Source organism: Clarias gariepinus, chromosome 8 (assembly GCF_024256425.1).
Source record: "Clarias gariepinus isolate MV-2021 ecotype Netherlands chromosome 8, CGAR_prim_01v2, whole genome shotgun sequence".
NCBI lineage: Eukaryota > Metazoa > Chordata > Actinopteri > Siluriformes > Clariidae > Clarias > Clarias gariepinus.
Genome location: NC_071107.1, coordinates 34,151,499 through 34,160,884, shown reverse-complemented (window position 1 = coordinate 34,160,884; position 9,386 = coordinate 34,151,499).

Sequence of the window (9,386 nt, the reverse complement as noted above, 5' to 3'; positions counted from 1 at the left end):
TTTATGTTGTGAAAAAAGTGGGATTGGGAAATTTGTGTTTCTTTTTTGCTTAATTTGCTATTTAGTAAATATATTTATTTTTATTTTATTATTTCATTTATTTTATTATTTGGAAATGTCAGAATTTGTACATTATTTAATCATTAAATACATAATCATTAAATACTGCTTACATTATTTCTAAAAACATAAATCAGACATTATGATGAAAGAGTACTCAGTACTTCAGTATCTTTTTAACGAATCCTTTTTTACTCTTACTTGAGTAATATTTTGCATGACTACTTTTTACTATTACTTGAGTAATATTATTTTAAAGTACATGCATTGCCAAATAAAAGAATTAAGATAAATCTTTTGTATTAACACTGAACATTCTCTTTTCTTGTTGTAGTGATGGATGGATGGATGGATGGATGGATGGATGGATGGATGGATGGATGGATAGATAGATAGATACTGTAGACAGATAGATAGATAGATAGATAGATAGATAGATAGATAGATAAATAGATAGATAGATAGATAGATAGATAGATAGATATTGCTCAAAACACAGAGCAATAGCAACTGACATTTAGAATTAAAGACACCATTAGTGTGTGCTAGATAAAATACTCATAGCTAAACACACTTCTCTTGAATCTGCAGTCTTATGTCGTTGACGTTGTTTTTTTTTCCCCCTGTCACTTAAATCCCTCTTCACAGTCATCATATCTCGGCATTATACTTGTCACGCTTGTCAAAACGCCAAAATTTTACTTTGACATCTGAATTCCTGAGAAAAAAATGAACACAACGATATTTCATCTTCTTCCTTCCTGTTTGGAGATGGAAGCCATAAAACTCTGAGTTAGCAAAGTTGTTGAAACTCGTTAAAGCTTTTCTAGACTCTACACGCACTCTAACATGTCAGGAAGATCTGAAGTGCTTGGGTCTCCCCCAAACCACAAGGCAAACAAAAGCAGAGGAATAAATCCTATATCTGATTCCGGTATCTGCAGGCAGCAGCGTGCGTGTTCACCATTGTGTTCTTGCTATCTGTCTGGGTATGAGAACTAATGCACATTCAATGTGGCTTAATTCTTACTAAGCGATCATGATTAGTGCTGAAGTGAAGCCATGTTCGCTCTTGAAGATATAGGAAAGGGTTTAATGTATGATTAATAAGGAAACTGCTCAGGAAGGAACATCTAGTATGGTAGAGCTATGCAAAATGACTAACCTGTATATGGCATTTAAAAATAAATCATTAGCTTGCTATTCTTTAAAATGACTAGATTTGTAAAGCTTTATACTGTATGGTCGCAAGAAGCCTCGAGCACGAGGCAGGGGACATCCTGGATGGGGTGCCAAATCATCACAGGGCACAAGAATACACACTCACACACCTACTATTACATAGTACGGGTAAACATGAAAGACCGGTTGGTGCTCAATGCTTGTCTTTGTGGGAACTGTGGAAGGAAACCAGAGGACCCTGAGGAAACCCATCAAAAATGGGAAAAACATGGAGATGAGATTCGAACCCACAACCATGAAGATGCAAGTAACAGTGCTAACTACTAAGCCACTCTAATTTTTTTCTTTTGCATAGACATTCCACGACAAACGCTATGATTGTACAAGAATTAATCTTTGAGAGTATAAAGCTTAGAAGGACAGAAAGTGAGAAAGGAAGAAATGTAAAAGGTAAGATGAAAGGAAATTAGCCATAAAGGTTTCAAGCAAGACCGATAATGAATAATAAAAAAAAAAAAAGTAGAGCACATATAGAGTCATATAGCCCCAGCATCTGGACAACATAGACACATGGCATGATCATCTCACTCTAATGTGTAAACACACTCTCCGTAATCGGACAATGTGGCTGAGAGTCCTGATATAACGGTGCTCTAAACACTAAATACACTGGCTTGTTAATATAAATCCCTATCTGTGCAATATTACATAGAGAAAGAGAGGAAGAGGGGAGAGAGAGAGAGAGAGAGAGAGAGAGAGGGGAGAAGCATTGCAGGCAGAGTGACTCGGCAGCAAGTTTGCATTGCCCTATCTCATTAACACACCGCTGAAATAAAAGAGAGCTTCTTTGGCTCACAGCTATGGCAAAAAAAAAAAAAAATTATCATAGTGATGATGTTCCTCGGCCGTCAACAGAGCGGCGATAACGTTGTTTGATGATGACTTTCCTATGAATGTTAAGCAGCTGGCGCGGCGGAGGGAAGGAGCTTATCGGCGCCTAATGCCCATCTCTAATTCCTGCCCTTCTTGAACTAGCCATTTTCTAACAGCGCTAACTGTCAAATTTACATCCCATCTTAATGCCGCTAAAGAGGACGAGGGATGAAGAGTAAATGACAGAAGTGTAATGAGGAATGCTTCTCTCTCTCTCTCTCTCTCTCTCTCTCTCTCTCTCTCTCGAGGCAGGAGATTTTCCACAATTTGGGATTCTTCTTCTTCTTCTTTTCTCTCCACTCCTGAACCATGATGGTGGGCTTACCTTGGTGTTTTAAGGCAGACAAGTTCAATTAGCTGATGAATCTTTCATAAGTTTCATAAGCGTATTTCGCTAATGGGAGTTAAGGCCATGAAAATGGCTTTAAATTTTTTACACTGTGGAAAATGAAGTTAGGGTTCAATGAATTTCCATTTTATTCATGAGAAACACCAAATAATATGAGTTCAAAACAGGTCAAATCCACAATAATTATGGTATAGTGATGCGTTAAACCTTGGACCATGGTAAAATTCAAGGGTGGAAGTTTACATTCAACGATGGGGGGCGGCGGGGGGGGGGGGGATGCGGAGGGTTGAGAGTGTCTGGGAACAATAAGCACCACCCTCCCCCATAATTAATCATACTGTATGGTATTTAAAGTAATCAATATGGTATCACATTACACCCTCCTTTAGCGATGTTATATCCTTATATCCGATTGGTCACAAGCCGGTGATGAATTTTCTCTAACAGCAGCTCTGACTGTAGTTGTGAATTACAGGGTGATATTGATGCAATCATTCTAACACATGACTGTTTAATAATCAACAGCTTGGAGCAACAATGGTATTTCAATAATGAGATGATTCATTGCTTTTAAGGAAGGAGTCTCCCGTGTCAGCACTTCATAATGATTGAACGTAAAGCTGCAGATTTAAGTTTTGCAAATGAGAATTTCACGCTTTATGGTTTTATGGTTATGTTTTTTAAAAGTTCCAGAGAGAGAGCATAACTCTTTACAGCTGCGATAATGTAAGTGATAACAGGAAATAACTTGTTTTGAGAACATCATTGATAGATAATTTTTTTTTAATTGATATAAAATTTTAAATTGTGAAAAAATAAAACCTGATTTTGATGAGCTTGTCACTGATGATCTTCTAATAACGATACAATACACAAGTTAACAGCAAAAATATCATATCCTGAGTAACAGGGAATTCGTGACAGTAAGTCGCGCTCGTTTCGCGATCATTCGATAAACACTTTGTCTCACAGAGCTCAGTTTGGTGCTTTGGCTCGATCCTCCTTTCCCTTGTTTCACGTCATGTCGGACAAATGCTTTCGCCAAATGAACGAATGTAAATGTAAATTACATCTGGCTTTGCATAACGAGCAGCATTTCGGTGCTTGACATTCATCAGAAGCAGTGTGTGCAAAGCAGCGAATTAGCCAATTTATTTCTGTTTCCTGACACTAATTACTGGACTTTCCATTGAATCTAATTAAAACGCTTTAATGATCGAAGGTCCATTATTGTAGCCCGTTTGTTTGACTCGTTTAAAAAGTCACTCTGTTTTTTGCCCACGAGTGCGAAAGCATTCAAAAAAGCTTTCAATGTTATCTATCAAAGACAATCAGCGCAGTGGAAAGTCCATGCAACTTTGACTTTCCGACAGAAATTACGGCTTTAAAGGAGAAAAGGCAGCTGCTGGAAATAAAAGCTGCTATTGACGAAATAAAGCTATACCAGCAGTTCAAGTGCTTTTTTTTTTTCATCTAAATGTCAACCAAAACTGAGGGGGGAACATAAAAGGACAAATTCACAAGGGGTTTGTGTGTGTGTGTGTGAAATGCTTGAAACAAATGTGTATTTTGTACAGTACATCAGTTTGGATTTAGTTTTTTATTGCTTAAGCGTGAAGACGCAGTAATGTCCTTCTAACAGCCGCACCACTCCTGGAACAGCTCAAGGCTGTGACTAGACAGTGATTGCATTTCAGTTTGCTGTGTTTTCACCGATGAGCAGCATACAAGTCAAGGACAACATGTGTGCAAACGCCTTCTAGTCACTTGGTATTAGATTTGCTAAAAAAATCTTCATCCGGTCTTCTGCGGGAAGGCGCGTGACTCTTAAATAGAGGAGAACCCGATGCTTTGCTAATGCAAATGAGATGAGCTGAAAGTTTCCTGATGCCTGCATGTAATTTAAGATGGCATTTAAGCCCCTTACCCCTGATTTTATCTCCTAAATGAATTCATCAGGTAATATTTTCCATTATTCAAAGGCATCATTTTATGGCAGAGGAGGTAATGGAATGATTATAGGGCCGTGCACACAAATTAACAGTCGGACGCAAAGCGTTCCCTCTGTGAAAATGAGAAATTTACGGCGAGAAAGACTTTTTTTAAAAACTCCTTTTAAAGTTGGAGCGGACTTCCACATGTCGTGTATTAAGCAAAGTCTCGGGGGCCAATTCAATTTGCCATCCTCTTTCATCTTTAATGATACCTATCTCCTGCTGTTCATATTTTCATTTAAGGCGGGGCCGTGCTATTAATATTTCAAAATTCCTCAGATGAGCGGTGTCAGAGGAAAAAAAATAGTGTGAAAGTAAAAAGGACTGAAAGAATGGCTACCTGCTGTCACCTGGTTTAAAATCGAGTCTGGAAGTGTGAGGTGTGTTTTAGCTCCACTGGCCATCGAGCAATTAAAAACCTCTTCTTTTCCGAACGGAAATGAGCTCGATTCAGGCCGAGCTTAATTTCACACTCTTGTGCGAGACTCTGGGAAGAGGGTTTAAAAGGGAAGACTAACGAGATTAATACGAAGGAGCAAAAATGGTTAATTGGGACATACTGTGCTGGAGTTCTGTACCAGAAAGAGAATAAACGTGGTGGTTTAAGGGGATTATTAATTACATTCTGGATCCAGCTGAGATTACAGTTACTTATAGACTGCTGGAGAGCTTCGCCAAACTCACAAGGATACATAGGGTTTAACAGATTGTACTGTATACAGTACAGCAGAATTTATTCTGGATTGATAATGATTATTAATTATTCTTAAAACTTGTTTATTTAAAAAATAAAACACTTTCGTGGTAAGAAACTAATGAATAATGGAAGGTCTGTAAATGTTAAGTGGATTTACTAAAATTAAGTTTAAAATTTTTAATTTAACACGGTGGAAGCATCTTAGTTTCTGTTAACACCATCAGCTTAAAAATAAAAAAGTGATACTCAAAACCCAAAAATCTTTTTTTCATCCTAAAGATTTCCCTTACCATGTGTTTTAAAACTTACACTGACACTGGAGACTCCTTCCCTCCATGCTTAATTAACATCTCATTATTAAGATAGCATTAATGAATATACATTTCTTTGTTAGATGGTGTTTTTAATTGGCTTGTTTTTAATGCTGAGACATTGTGAAACTGTTACTACACTATAGAAGTGATAATGTATTAATAAGTTCCTACTGTACTGATTTGTACTGTGTCTAATGAGCTGCTGTTAGACACCTTCTAACTAATTTCTCTGGTACCAATATGCAATACATTAGCTTTATTTAGAGTGTCCTGATCGAACCTTAAATTTCCCTAAGAGCTTTAAATCCTAACTGTACTGTGTCTACATTACACCGCTCGACACTGCACTTAATACCAATTTAATTACACCCGTGACATCTGGACAACTTTATGAACATCAGCATGCATGAACGTTTAAGGTTCAGAGATGACATTGTGCATGCTACATCACCTCCTCTGCCTTTTATAGCAAATTATTTTCCTTATTGATTACCAGCTGCTGCGTTTCTATTTCACAGTTGAATAACTGTTGTCTCGCGGTGGCCCTTTTCTTTGGCTCGAGCGCCAATTCATTATTTCCTGCCATTTCTTGGTCATTTCGGAGTTTAAAACTCAGAGCCGCTTATTAAGTTTTTGGGGCCGTGGCGGATAAGAGGCGGTAAGTGCGGTGCGATAAACTAATCATCTTAAACCCCTAATTATGAGTATCTCAGTGTGACAGGCGGCAGAGTGGAGCCTCGAAATGAGGGGGGGGGGGGGTTGAAGCAGCACATCCGAGGGAAGGGTAATAATTTTTTAAGTCATCTGGATCTGGCTCGGGGTGGCAGAATTCATTAGAGCAGATTAGCCAAGTGTGTACAAAGTAAATGAGATATCTAATGGCCGACTCGGAGGGCGACGGACTCCTCGTTTGGCTCCTGAATATGATGAACCTTATTACGAGGCCATTGTGGGTTGACTCCGGTGGACGCTGGTGTTCTACAGCTTACAACAACCCTTGACCTTTGGTCCTGTGAGATGGACAAAGGAGGACAAAACAAATCTGATAAGTTAGCCGGGGTTGATCCAGACGGTCGGATTGTTTTTGAAAAAAGCGGAGAGCACACGATGCTAATTACGAGCGTAAGGAGAAGGCTGGGGCGAGAAATAATAAGATTACAAAGAATAATTTGCAGATATAATTACACCAAAATTGGGTACACACAATCGTCAAACGCGTGTCTTGCTTGACCCGGGCGCGTGAGTGAAATAAATCCTCGTTCTATAGCCTCTGTTAATTTGTTTTTATCATCTGCAAAGTGGTGTTTGTGCAGGCAGCACAATTTGCATGTGTAATTCCGCTGTGCAAATTGACAACAAGTCGATAATTCCAGGGAAATGGGCTCGTCGCGATGGCCCCCGCTATCTTCCCGAGCCGATTCATTTCGAGGAACTGCTGAGGCATGAAACTCATACATCAACACGCTTTTCTTTTTTTTTCCCCCCCTAACAACGCTCAGACTTATTGTCCGTTAAAATGTCATTACAGGCATTATTTATGGAGCTAATTCATTTATTAGACCATATTTACTCTGACAGAGTGTCACATTGTGGTCGGTGTTCAGAACGATTTAGGGCGGGTTTCGCTTTTACATTCAGAAGTCATAAGTCTTCACGCCTGTGAATCAACCTAAAAGGCCATAGCAATATACAGGAGAGTTACTGATATACAGTATGATTAATGCCTTGAGTTGGTTTTTCTTTTTAGATTATTCCTGACATACAGTGGATATCCAGGAAAAAAGAAATACAGTCGATATATAATATAAAAAATATTAAGTCTTTTGTGAAGATTCTTGTCATAGATGGAGTTTCACTAGCCAGACAGCTAGCTAAATCAAAGCTCTAATGATCTTGTCCCATTTTTACTGAGAAATGGTAAACATGGAACTGTAGCATTAATGCAGAGGGGTAATTAAATAAAATGAGTGTGTGTCTCAGTTACAAGCCTCTAAATCTGTCTAGGAGAATTCTAAATGATTTACTGAGCGCGCGTCAGGAGATGTGTGTAGTGCAGCAGGTGGTATAAATCAGAAGTTTACGATACTTATGTCGCAAAGGTCACCAGTAGATTTGTGTAGGTTTTTTTTACAGCAAAATACTAAGAGATAAAAAAAAAAAAAAACACTGATAATGTTTAAATTAGCACATTTTAGATGCCCTTCCCGACGCAACCCTCAACAGGCTTGGGACTGGCACTGCATGAAGTGGCTGGGTTATATGGGGCATCTGGTTTAGGGTCATGGCCAAGGACTCCTCAGAGGCTCCCCAAAGAGAGAGAGGGGGGGGGGGGGGTAGGTATATTTGTGACACTCCATTGAGCAGCAATAACCTTTGTAGGCTTAGCAAGCATGAACACATTAAATATAAGAGATTCATCAGCACTCTAGTGTCAAATCCACAGTGAACATGGGCAACCAACCAGCTCTGCTCATCCTAAGCACGAGATAAAATGTCATAGGGCAGCATGGTGGCATAGCGATTAGGACTGTGGCCCTGCACCTCCAGGATCCGGGTTCGATTCCCATTTCAGTGTGTGTACCCTGTAATGTTTTGGCACCCTGTCCAGGGTGTACCCTGCCTCACCACAGGATAAGCAGTATGGAAAAAAAAGTTACATACTTTTGTCTCTGCTGTGGTTTAATGTTTATAAAAGCATCTTCTTTGAAGTTTAATCGTACCATGGTGCATGACATCTCCTTGTCTATATTGTCTATAAACTGTCTATATTACTGCAAAACAATATACATGGGTATTTCATTCCTGTATCAGAGCAGGGTAAACAAATCGTTTAAGTCAATAGGTTTTGCAATTAGGCACAAAGCCCGCAACCCATTTAGCGAGGGAGAAAAAAACAACACTGATGTCATTTGATATAAATAAGCAATTTAAGCAGCTGTTTTCAGCTTGCAGTGCCACGGGCCATACAAGATTAACATGCTAATCATGGGAATGATAATGAGCGACGCTCAGCTGGGGGGATAAACTCAACCAGGCAACACACACACAGGGACGGATGAGTTTTACTTCAGCATCTGTTTTCATTATAAAGGCCTAAGACCTAGACACATTTTCAACAACACAAGAGGGGAAGCTTTATTTATATAGACGACCCGTCAACAAGAACAGCCAAAAAACTAACAACATTTTTAGTATTTTATTCGTAAAATTAATTTATACAGTATAATATAAATACATTTCATATTATATAACCTGTCTGGAACACATAATGAGGTCTATAGGTCTAATGTGATGCCTGTAATTTAATTTCACTCAATTAAATTTTCAATTAATTAGTTTTATAACATTTGCTTCTTCTTATTAGCATTGTTGTTTTTGTTTTTGTTTTTTTGTAATGTTAATATGAATTGGGAAAACACAATTTGTTTGGTCAAATGTGAAGTTTTATTTATTTATTATTTTTTATTTATTATTATTAATTTTTTTTACAAAAAGAAACTCACAGATAAATATGGAAATATGTTTATATTACATTTTATGAATGATGATTGTTGTTGCTTTTGTGGTAGTGGTTGTTGTTTACTTTGTAATCTATATATTAATTGAAAAAACAACATTAGTTTAGTCAAATGTGATTATTTATTTTTTGTCTTTATTCATTTTGTGAACATCGAATGGTAGTTCATTAGGTTTAATTGTTATAATAATTATTAATATAATTGTTTTTGTTCTTGTTGTTGTTTGGGCTTATGGTGTTGTTCATTTTGTAATGCTAATATTAATTATATTTGTTTAGAAAAAACATCATTTGTTTCATCTAATGTGGTGATTTATTCTTATTCTTATTATTATTGTTT